Here is a 12466-nt window from a genome sequence, read left to right on the forward strand (position 1 = left end):
GTTTGAGCAGGCACCCCCTGGCCACAAATACAGGCTGCTCCATTCCCATGCAGAAGTCCATGCCCCGCTTCCATTTTTTGATCATTTCTTTCCTCAAGTCTTCGACTCTATCGGTGCCGGTAGGGATGCCCGGGTTCAAACCCTGTTCGAAGTGCGACTGACTGATGTCGGTTACGGGCCCCCATCGCCGTTGCCTGAAGTGTTTAGGCCTCGACCACGATGACCACACCTGCTCCGACTGCCGGGCTCTGACGTCTAAAGCGAGGCGGGAGCGGTCCCGCAAGCGGCTCGAGCTCTGGCAGTCAGCCCCGCGCCGCTCCAGGTCCCGGTCCCACGGGAGGTTGAGGGACCGGTCGCGGGGTCGGAGTCATCGCAGCTTCGGGAGTGGACACCGGTTGTTGGGATCCAAGTCCTCAGGTAAGAGGCATGAAAGGTCGGAGAGACGTCATCGTTCCTCCGACCCACCCCAACGCTCGCACTATGCGGCCGGGGGCTCAGGCGACACCGCCCACGCGGCTCCGCGGGAGTCGCAAGCGCCGCCTGCCCCACACCTTCGGGTCCCTGGGCACGGCGCGACGCCGGATGAGATCGAGTGGTACCTCATGGCCATGAGGTCCCTCCCTCCTCAGTCGGGTTCCGTGGCGCCTCCGGACCCAACGGTCCTGGCTGGAGGCCCTAGCGGGTCGGGTGCTTCGGCCCCGACGCCGCCTGCGACTTCGGTCCCGGCGCCGCAGGACCTCACCGGATCCGCTTCCGGATCCGGGTCATCGCCGGTCGACCTCACCAGCGCCGGCCCCACGGGTGTCGCCCACTGTGGACGCCGTCCACAATGTTCCCTTCGGTCCGACTCTGGCGCTGGAACGGCGCCGCTGGGCACCGCATCCGACGGCCTTTGGAGATTTTTATTTCCATGAGGAGGCCCCGTCTGTTAATCTGTTTTACAGGAAACGGGTCTGAGGACCCTCTGGCACTGGAGTGCCAGTCTCAACAGGACTGGACATATGAGCTTGGGGAGGCCAGTGGTATTGACACTTCGCCAGACACTGGATTTGTCTCCCCTCCGACATTGGCTTCGGAGGAGGGGTCTACATATAGTGTAGTGTTGACTAGGGCGGCTAAGGCCTTAAACCTTGAGCTCCCCCTCGCGGCCGTGAGGACTAACCTCCTCACTGAGGTCCTCAAACCGCAGTCAAGCTCCAGCGAGCCTCTGCTGCCGTTCAATGAGGCCTTGTGTAACGTTCTTGTGGGCACTTGGTCCAAGCCCGCCACTGGTCCGCCTGTGGATAGGAACGTGGCCAGACGCTACCGCCCGGCCCCGGGCGACCCTTGCTTTTTGTCCACCCATCCCCGAGAGCCTGGTCATCCAGGCCTCCAATTCCCAGACCGCGTTCCCGTCGGCCCCGCCCGACCGGGAATCCAAGAGATATGAACAGTTCGGGAAGAAGGGGTTCTCGTCCCTAAGCTTAGAGCTGCAGTCTGTCAATACCGCCTGTCTCTTGGGCTGCTACACCCACACTCTGTGGGACGCGGTTGCGGACGTGCTGCCACAATGTCCGGAGGAGGTCCAGGCCAAACTCGCACAAACCCTTGCGGAGCGCCGGGATGCAGCGCGATATTCCATCCGGTGTGGGCTGGATACCACGGACTCACTGGGCAGGGCAATAGCAACGACGCTGGCGGTTCGACGCCACGCCTGGTTGAGGTCCGCCAGCGTCTCGGCCGATGTCCAGGCCACACTTCTGGACATGCCGTTCGATGGCCGTCGCCTCTTTGGCGACAAGGCAGACCATGCGCTGGAACTTTTTAAGGACTCCAGGGCTACGGCCAAGTCCTTGGGTCTCGGCCACACACCAGCAATCGGGTGCCTTTCGCTCCTTTCGTGGCCACGGAAGGGGTGCCCCCACACGTGCTGCCAGCCACGCGCAGCAGAATGTTCAACAGCGCGGTGGCGGCCGTGGAAACCGCTGTGGCGGCGGTCGGAGACAACGGCGAGGCCAGTCCACACCTCCCACCACAGCACCCGCCTCAAAACCTTCCTAGTCAGTTTTCAGGCCCATGTGACTCATGTGGGAGGCAGGGTTCGCCATCACCTCTCCCACTGGCGCACTGTCACGTCGGACAGGTGGGTGCTGCAAATCGTCCGAAGGGGCTACTCCCTCCCTTTCGAGGCGACCCCCTCCATCCATGCCACCGCAATTCCACCGCGTGTCGGGGGATCACTTGCAACTTCTGCAAGAGGAAGTCACGGCCCTCTTAGCCAAGGGGGCCATTGAGCGCGTTCCTGGGCCAGAAGTAGGGTGTGGTTGTTACTCCCACTACTTTCTGGTATCCAAGAAGGGCAAAGGGGGCCTACGCCCTATCTTGGACCTGTGGAACATTAACGGTTTCCTCCGGAAGGAGAAGTTCAAGATGCTGACTTTGGCTCAGGTCTTAGCTGCCCTGGACCCTGGAGACTGGCTGGTAGCGTTGGACTTGCAGGACGCTTATTTTCACATCCCCGTCCTGCAGGCCCACCGGCGTTACCTGCGGTTCACGGTAGGCCAAGAGCACTTTCAGTTTACCGTGCTCCCCTTTGGCCTTACCAGCGCCCCACAGGTGTTCACGAAGGTGATGGCGGTGGTCGCAGCTCATCTGCGCAGGTTAGGGGTGTCAGTCTTCCCCTATCTAGACGACTGGATGTTGAAGGCGGGCTCACCCCAGACAGTCGTCAGCCACCTCCAGACTACGGCCGACCTCCTGCATTTGCTGGGGTTCTCCATCAACGTGCCGAAGTCGCACCTGTGTCCCTCTCAGAAGCTCCTCTTCATCGGAGCGGTTCTCGACTCGGCGCAGTTTCGGGTTTACCCTCCCGAACAGCGGGTTCGGAATATACAGGCTCTGATTCCCATCTTTCAGCCTTTATCCCGAGTCTCGGTCAGGTTGACGCTGCGGCTTCTGGGGCTGATGGCCTCCTGCATCCTTCTGGTGCATCACGCGTATGCGGGCTCTGCAGTGGGACCTGAAGTTTCAGTGGGCCCAGAATCAGGGCAACCTGTCCGATCATGTCTTGATCTCGGAGGGCACTGCGAGACAACTGGCTCACGGACCGCGATTGGGTCAGTGGCAGATCCCTCTCCCTACCCCACCCGAAGCACCTGGTTGTGACGGACGCGTCCCTCCAGGGCTGGGGAGGCCACACGGGAGATGCGGAGATCAGAGGCCTCTGGTCTCCGGCGGAGTCCCGCCTCCATATCAACCTTTTGGAGCTGCGGGCGATTCGTCTAGCACGGAAGGCATTCCTCCCCTCTGTCCGGGGGAGTGTAGTGCAGGTGTTCACGGACAACACCACCGCCATGTGATACTGCAACAAACAGGGCGGGGTGCGCCTCTGGCAGCGGCTGGAACGTCAGGGTGTGACCCTGGTGGTTCAACACCTGAATGGCTCTCTGAATGCCAGGGCGGACGAACTCAGCCGTCGGTGCCTGATGGATCACAAATGGCGTCTGAACTCGGACATGGCGCATGGCCTCTTTCAGCAATGGGGGGAGTCTTGGTTGGATGTATTCGCCACAGAAGAGAACATGCAATGTCATCAGTTCTGCGCGTTAGAATTTCCAAGGCGGCACTCGCTCGGAGACGCTTTTCGTCGCGAGTGGAGTTGCGTTCTGTTATGCGCCTTTCCGCCTATACCACTTCTGCCCAGAGTGCTGAAGATCAGGCGCGACCGGGCCCAGGTTATCCTTGTGCCTCCGGACTGGGCACGAAGCTACTGGTATCCCGAGCTACTCAGCATGTCAGTCGATCCCCCGATTCGTCTGCCTCTTCGGGAGGACCTTCTGTCGCAGCAGCAGGGGACGGTCCTGCACCCGAACCTGTCCAGTCTCCACCTACAAACTTGGAGATTGAGCGGCAGCAGTTGAGGCCATTTGACTTGCCTTCCGAAGTCTGTGATATCATTCTGGCAGCCAGGCGTCCCTCCACAAAGTCGGTATACGCCTGCAGGTGGAACAGATTTGTGGCATGGTGCACAGCAAAGGCTGTGGACCCACTCTCTGCACCCCTTTCTGAGGTTCTCCTCTTTCTTCTTTCCCTTGCCCAGCAGGGCTCTACTCTGGGCACTCTCAAGGGGTATCTTTCCGCCTTCTTACGGCTACCTGATCAGCCCTCCTTATTCAAATCCCCCATTGTAAATAGGTTTCTGAAGGGCATCACACACATGTTCCCGCCTGTTCCCTTCTTAATGCCCCAGTGGGACTTAAATCTTGTACTTACTTACCTAATGTGTGCTCCCTTTGAGCTTTCCTGGTTGCCATCACCTCTGCCAGGAGAGTGAGTGAGCTCCAGGCTCTTTCTTCTACTCATCCTTTCCTCTCTGTTCATCCGGACAAGGTTGTGTTGCGGACAAGACCTTCCTTTCTGCCCAAGGTTGTCACAGCCTTCCACATCGGGCAGTCCATTCCCTTGCCAGCCTTCTTTCCGCCTCCGCATCCCTCGAAAGAGTAAGAGAGGCTCCACTGTCTGGACCCAAAACGTGCCCTCTCTTATTACCTTGATCGCACACGCCAGTTCCGGGTGGATGACCAACTCTGTTGATTACGTGGGCCCGAAGAAGGGAAAGGCGGTACACAAGAGGACCATCTCGTGGTGGATCATCTTGTGTATCCAGGCATGTTACTCCATGGCCAAAAAGGAGCCCCCTGCTGGATTGCGGGCTCATTCCACTCAAGCAACGGCGACAACCACTGCCCTGGGCCGAGGAGTGCACTTGCAGGACATTTGCCTGGCAGCTACGTGGGCCTCGCTGCACACGTTTGCAAGACACTACTGCCTGGACAGTCCAGTCCGGAGGGATGGCTTCTTTGGCCGTTCCGTCCTCCAGGACTTTCTGGTGTGATTATTGGTTCGCAGACCCACCACCGGGGTTGGTATTGCTGGGGTATCTATTCTAAGGTAAGGAATCTATCACTAACGTGTCTCTTTCAGATGCACAAGTTACTACTTGTGTAACGATATCTGTAAGAGACATTAGTTAGTGATAGATTCCTTACCGACCCGCCCATTCTCCCCGTTCTGCGAACCGATATTTAGGGTTAAGGTCATCCCCTTTCAGTGCCCTAGTTTCATGGCACCAGTGTTGGTTCTATCATGGCTCTCGTATCTGGCGCGGAAAAGCTGTGTATCAGAACTGACGTCAGCGCGCATGGGCGGCGTCTAAGTACTCCGACGTCATTCCGGCGCTAACGATGCCGCCGATGGACGCGGAGCCGCAGACGACGCCTATCGACGCGCAGGGGTATTGCTGCGCAAAAGTTTCCGGATCCAGTCTGACCCCTGGGGATATTCTAAGGTAAGGAATCTATCACTAACTAATGTCTCTTACAGATATATCGTTACACAAGTAGGAACTTGTGCGTCAGCGCGCGAGGGCGGCATCTAAGTACTCCGACGTCATCCCGGCGATCACGACGACTGACGCGGAGCCGCAGACGACGCCTAGCGACGCGCAGGGGTATTGCTGACGAAAACTTTCCGGATCCAGTCTGACGCCTGGGGATATTCTAAGGTAAGGAATCTAACACTAACTAATGTTTCTTACAGATCGTTACCGAAGGTAAGTAACTTGTGCATTAAGTGCTGAGAAGTGGTTCTCCCAGGCCAAGGCCGGCACTGTAACTCCCTAGTGGGATACCTGGTCCACTGTAAAGGAAGGATGTTTACAACCATCCAGAACATGGTGCTGTCCTTCAAAGCACTAGCTGTAAGAATATTCTCCCACAGTTCTATTTTATTACAAGCTTTCTGTTGCTCTATATATAGCTCTATGCATTTTCACTTCACAACTGTCTCTGCTCTTTAAAAAACGAAAAGCTAGTGTAATCCTTGTCCAACCACCTACATGGAGCTGGGATATACCGGACAACCCCGTTTGATAAGAGCAGAATTTGTGTGAACGCATTAAGTGTCAAAGCCCTTAAAATCGTATCCTGGGAATCATCTTCATCCAAACAGATCTGGAGCTCAGCATGACGAGTAGAAACCAGCTCAGCATTAAAAGCCTCAGGAATAACCTTATCCCACATAAGTCTCCATCCCTGTTCTTTTAAGTCAACAAGTAGCCTGAAGTCTGATCAGTCCATCACCCCCCAGCAGTTGCAGCCTCCAAACCCCTTTAGTTAGCCCCCTACCATCTTGGAGATCCAGTGTGAGGTGACGGAGGCCATATAAGCCATCACCTGCACCACTGGCAGTCAGTAACATCAGACCTTTCTGTTTTGCAAGTCATCCAAAGGGGCTACTCCCTCCTTTGTGAGTACCCCTCCTCCCATGTCACCCACTTAAGACCGGCAGAGGACTACCTCTGCTTGCTCCACCAGGAAGTGCTGGCTCTATTGGCCAAGGGAGCCATAGAGATGGTGCCAGCATCAGAGGTAGGTCATGGTTGCTATTCCTGCGACTTTCTGGTGCCCAAAAAGAACGGAGGCCTTCATCCTATCCTGGACCAGCGCCTTCTAAAACTCTTCCTAAAAAAGGAGAAATTTAAGATGCTCTACCCTGGTCCCGGGAGATTGGATGGTAGAGTTGGGGTTGCAGGATGCATATTTCCGCATTCCCTTCCTGCCTGCCTGCAAATGTTGCCTTCATTTCACGATGAGCCAAGAGCACTTTGTTTGCCGTGCTCCCCTTTGGCCTTTCCGGCTCCCCAAGGGTGTTTACAAAAGTGATGGAAATGGTTGCAGCTCTTCTGTGAATGTCGGGGGTTCCAATACTCCTCTACTGCTACGATTGGGTGTTGAAGGACAATGCCACCGCCATGTGGTACTGCAATAAAAAGGTTGGAGTAGAGTCATAGACCCTTTGTCAAGAGCCTCTGGGTTTCCGGACATGGTTGTGCCTCCAGGGCATTTCCCTGGTGGTTCAACTGCTGACGGGCTCTCTGAATGCCATGACTGACAAACTCGGCCAAAGATGCCTAGCGGATCATGAACAGTGACTCCACCCGAAGGTGATGCAAGGACTCTTTGAGCAGTGGGGAGAGCCTTGGTTAGATCTGTTTCCACAGGTGAGAACATGCAATATCAGCAGTTTTGTGCGTTGGAGTTTCCAAGGCGATTCGCTCTGATAAGCTATTTGTCTTAAGTGGCGATCTGGCTTCCTGTATGCCTTTCCGCCGATACGACTCCTTCCCAGAGTTCTCGAGCTGATCAGGAACAACTGGGCCCAAGTTATTCTTGTGGCTCTGGATTTAACCATCGGGCCTCTGATCAGGCTGCCTCTTTGAGAGGATCTTCTGTTGCAGCAACAGGGGAGGGTTTTGCACCCAAACCTGCACACTGTTCACCTAAATGCGTGGAGATTTAGCTGTGACAGTTGACAGCTTTCAACCTTCCTCCCAAAGTCTTTGATGTTATTGTGCCAGCCATGAATGGGTGAAGATGCCTTCAAGGGAATTTATTTCATGCGTACCTGATTATTTAGACAAATTTTAGGAAGGATCGGTTAGTGATCCTTGTTAAGAATCAATCAAAAACTGTGGAATTTCAATTCAATTTAAACAATTTGTTTCAACAAGACACAACATACAAAAAACAACACAAGGTGTATTAGAAAAATATAATTTTATCCAAAATAATTTTTAAGGAAATCACTTCATATACAGATAAGTGAACAAACAGAAAATTAGGACTGTGGGTACACACATAAGTAAATTATAATACGTGACTCAACAGAACCTAAAAACACCTATCCCAAATCAGACTGCATAAAACAAGACAGGGATAAGATGAAATGACATTGTGTGATTCCTACATCAACCCACCTTTCTGCGCCTCTGTCCTAGGTTCTTCTGTTTGCTCTTTTGTTGGCCTAGCACAGCTCTGCTCTGGGTACAGTTGAAGGTTATCTTGCAGCCATTGTGGCAGTTTTGCGGTTGCCGGACCAACCTTCATTTAAATTACCTGTTGTGGCTAGCTTTCTTAAAGACATTCAGCAAATGTTCTTCCCTAGGCCATTCACCCTGCCCCATTCAATCTCAATCTTGTTCTCACCTTCTTGATGTGTGCAACCTTTCAGCTTATGCACAATTGCCCTCCTAGGCTTTTGACCATCAAAACTTCAGTTCTAGTGGTAATCTCATCGACCATGAGGGTCAGTGATTTGCAGGCTCTCTCGTCACAATCTCACTACTCCACCTTCTACCCAGACAAGCTGGTCCTCTGGACACATTACTTTCTTCCGAAGATTGTGGCACCCTTCCATGTAGGCCAGAACATCACCTTGCTCCCCTTCACCCTTCCAAAGAGGAGGAGAGACTGCACTGTCTAGACCGGGAGAGAGCGTTGCTGTTCTACCTAAACTAAACAAGAGTTCCGGGTAGATCAACTCTTTGTGGGGTACGTATGAGCTAATAAAGGACAGGCCATGCAGAAACAGACAGGGTAGTGCACAACCCCCTGAAGGCTTGCATGCTCATTCCACCAGAGGTAAGGCTACACCCACTTAATTAGCCTGCAAAGTCCCTGTACTGTACATCTGTCAGGCAGCAACGTGGGCATCTTTGAGCACGTTTACCAAACACTATTATCTGGGACAGTAAGGTCTGTCGCAATGTACATTTCGCCCATTCGGTCATACAGGACTTTTTATTTTAACTTGGCAGCACAGACTCACCTCTGTCGAGGCGTTACTTGAGTATCTATTCTAAGGTAAGGAATCGGCAGCTAGAAGTCTCTATCAGATGAACAAGTTAATAACCTTTTGTAGCTCCTTATCTGGTAGATACTCTATTGAGCCGAAGATTCCTTACTGACCTTCCTATCCTCCCAGCTCTGCTATACAGTTGCAATATAAGGAACACCCTTCTCAAGGCCTTAGTGTTTCACACCTTTGGTCAGTTATGATCGTGGCTCCACGCTCCTGACGTGGAAAGTGGCAAAAGTAACTGACATCAGCACGCAGGGGTGGTGCCTCTGTAGGTACTGTGCACATCACTTTTGTCACAGACAACACTGACGCAGAGCCAAACAACGCCCCCTACTGGTGGCAGAAGTATTGCTCAAATGACTACCGGGTCCAGTCTGAAAAATGGGGATTATTCTAACGTAAGTAATCTGTCTAGCTTGAATCTCTACTAGATAAGGCATTTCTGAAGGCAAGTAACTTGTTCTACAATGTCGATCTCTCCCACCTAATAAACTATTGGCACTCAAGATTGTGTTTAAGAGAACAGCATATCATCAGGGGGTGACCATTCAGGAAAATAGGCGAACAATGACTTCGCAATTATACCACTGAAAACAAACTGCAGGAATCAATCAGTTACCGCCTATACTCAACTTAACTTTAAAACTAGCAGGTGACAATTTTAAAACTTCTATTTAAATTGGGAAGAGGGAGTAGTTGGAAAAGTGTGTGCTTTTGTCCTTTTTGTAAACACCTGCACCACCAAGCTTTCAGGGGAGGGGTGCTGAGATAAACGCAGTGTTTCCCGGGACAGGGTGGTGGCGGTGTGCAATCTGGCGGTTGAGTAGGGGGGCTATAGCAAGGTTTGGTCCACGCCCTCGAAAAGAAATGCATAACTGCCTTGTTAAAAGAAGGCAAGAGGGGCTCGGTGGATGTTTTCCCCAGTTGGAAGACTTTAGTCTTGACTTCCAAGGTGGAGAGCTGGAGGTCATGGACTTCAGCTGCCCTGCGCATCCCCATGGTGTATGGAGCGCTGCCCTCAGTTGCAGGACCAGGGAGTAAAAGAAGCCCTGATTCAATGAAGGTATTAAGGCCACTAGCTTCCTGCAGGTCAACATACCCATGCTCTTTGTGGTATGACCAGTCTCATCACTGGCACAGTTGTCATTGTCAGCATCCGTGCCACACAGGCAATGCAGGGTGTGGGTTCTTCCTTGTGGAGGAGGCGTATCAAGTGGAGGGAGTGGGGCCTTTACAGAAGCAGAGTGCAGACATGGTTGAGGTCGAACATGCCAGACTGAGTCAGAGAGGACAGTAGGTACCTCATCTTCTGGCATCCGTGTCAAAGTGCAGGAACCTGCCATGGATCGAGGCAGCAGAGCCAAAAGCAGACCTGGGTTGGGCTTGAAGGGACCAACTAGCCACAGGGGTAAATAAGCCACTGGCAATCCAGATGGAGAATCTCTAGGCTCCATGGGGCCCAAAGATGCACCAGTGGGAGTCCACAAGGATCTAAAGAGTCTGAGCCTGGCAGAACGCATCGGTCTGTTTCAAAGTTGCTGATGGGCCCGGAAACTCCAGTTGTGCCAGGACAAGGTGTGAATCTAAGGAGTGTGTGAGTGGTGGAAAGGGGCAGAACCCCGCTTACATTTCTTGTGCTTTTTCTTTGACTTACTCAATGACTTTGAGTGAGAAGATCAACCTTTGGAACGACTCTTGTAACTTCTGGATCTGGAACAGTGTTAGAAATTGGGTTGTTGGTTGACTGGGGTATGATCCCAAGTCAGGCAGCAACTTCAATCCTAGTCGGGGTAAGAAGCAGGCAAACCTTAAATAACTGGTGCTAACCCTCAGGCAGCTTGTCACAGTGCAGTCAGGCTTAACTTAGAGGCAATGTGTAAAGTATCTGTGTGGCACTTCAAACAGTAAAAACATCACACAAAAAGATTCCACACCAGATTAGTTAAATATAGCTTAATTTAATAAATACAACACGCCAAACGACGAAAAAACCAATAAGTACAACTTGAGAGATTAATTTTCAAAGCATAAACGGTAAAATATCGCTTAGAAGCAATAGGTGCTTATTTGGGCTGCTCGTGCCGGTCCCGTACATAGTCAAAAGTTTAGTCCGACAGTGATGGAGCGCAGGCCAGATACAAGGACCCAGTTAGTCCTGCTGAACAAAAGTACTTTAATCCTGGCTGCATGAAGTCTAAGATGTGGGGTGCAGACGAAGTGATAAGTTGATGTCGATCCTCACAATGCTGGCGATGCAATGATCCTGAACCGCGCAACAGCAGTGATGCGTCTGCTCCGATGAGCACAGGGGCTGCGATGCAGAGTTCTCAGCAGCATTGTCAAGGCTGTTGGTGGAGATGTGAAGACCTGGTAGATCATCACACAGTGCTGGTTCAGAAGGCCATGCTCGTGGGGTCGATTCATGCAGCAGAGGCAATGCACCTGTTCTGGTCACACAACAGGGAATGATGAGCCATTCTGATGCATGTAACGGCGCCGGTTCCAGAGAGGATGCGTCTGTTTTGTTGAAGTAAGCATCTTAGGCCTCTCTTCCAAGGACCAGGACTGGGTTGGCACCACTTGATAGTGCATACCCAGAGTCTAGGTGCAGCAACATAAGAGTTGGAAATCTTTTATATCCCTGAACTTCAGATCAGGAGGCAATCCAGCAAACCTTGGAGTCACTGTGTGTTCAAGTGATGCAGATCCAGTCCTTTTCACCCAGGCAGGAGAGCAGCAGGGCAACACAGCAAGGCAGAAGTCCAGCAAAGCAATAGTCTAGCAGAGTGACCGTCTTTCAGCAGCACAGCCGTCGTTCTTTCTGGCAGAATCTTCACGGGTTCAGAATTGTACTGAAGTGGTTGTGTCAGAGTTCCAGTACTTATTCCTAGTTGTGCCTTTGAAGTGCACAGAGGTCCTCCCTTCGTGGCTCCAGACTCACTACATGGGGTATGCAGTTTTGTGTGTGGTCAGAACAAAGCCTATTCACGTGTAAGTGTGAAGCTGTGCCCAGCTCCTCCCTCCCATTCACCCAGGATGTCCCATCAAGTCGCACATAAGCTCCCATTGTGTGTGGCTGTCTAGGGGAATACACAAAGACCAGCAGTCAATCCTTCCTGCGTCAATAACTCATTCTCGGGGGGGGGGGGGGGTGGGGGGGGGGGGGGCTCTTTTGGCTTTGGTTGGGCTCTGTAGATTGCTTCTCCTCGAACAAGAAACTGCAGGCCCAGTACCTTTCCTTTGGCAGCCAGCAGGTGCAGTTGATGCCGGTGCAGCCTCGTTTTACCAGTTACACAGTGCAGCAGGGCAGTCCTTCCTTGGTCCTTCTTCCATTCCAGTCCATTCGAGATCTGACTTCAGGATACCAGGGGGTGCCCTAATTATGCTCAGAAAATGCTCTCATGGCAGGATGCATTAGGGGGCCACTTTGGCTACCAGGTTTTCTTCCACCTGATTACCACTTCCTGCTAATTGTGGCATCTGGGCATCCCAGGTTGAGCCATTCTGCCCACTTCAAATATGGCAGGACCCCTCTCCCGGCATGTGTAGCTCCCTAGCCCAACTCAAAGGTGTGGCCACCAGGTGTGCTACATTCCCCCGAAAAAACGGTCTGGGAGCTGGTTTCCCCTGTCCTGTCCCTAGTGCCAGCCTGACCCTTTCCCGAGTGTTACCCATTTGTCCTTCAAAGGCAGCTTTTCCTTTAAAACCCGCCTTTTAGGCAAACACCTGTGTGGCTTCCTGCAGGAGGGAGGTAATGCCTCCTTCCAGAACAAACCCCAATTGTATC

General features: G+C 52.7%; 1 protein-coding gene across 1 annotated transcript in view; it reads left to right on the forward strand.

Annotated features, from left to right (window-relative positions):
• TNKS (tankyrase) overlaps positions 1-12466 on the forward strand; it is a 700580-nt gene that overhangs the window by 677163 nt on the left and 10951 nt on the right. The window lies entirely within an intron of this gene.

Source organism: Lissotriton vulgaris, chromosome 3_1, assembly GCF_964263255.1.
Source record: "Lissotriton vulgaris chromosome 3_1, aLisVul1.2, whole genome shotgun sequence".
NCBI lineage: Eukaryota > Metazoa > Chordata > Amphibia > Caudata > Salamandridae > Lissotriton > Lissotriton vulgaris.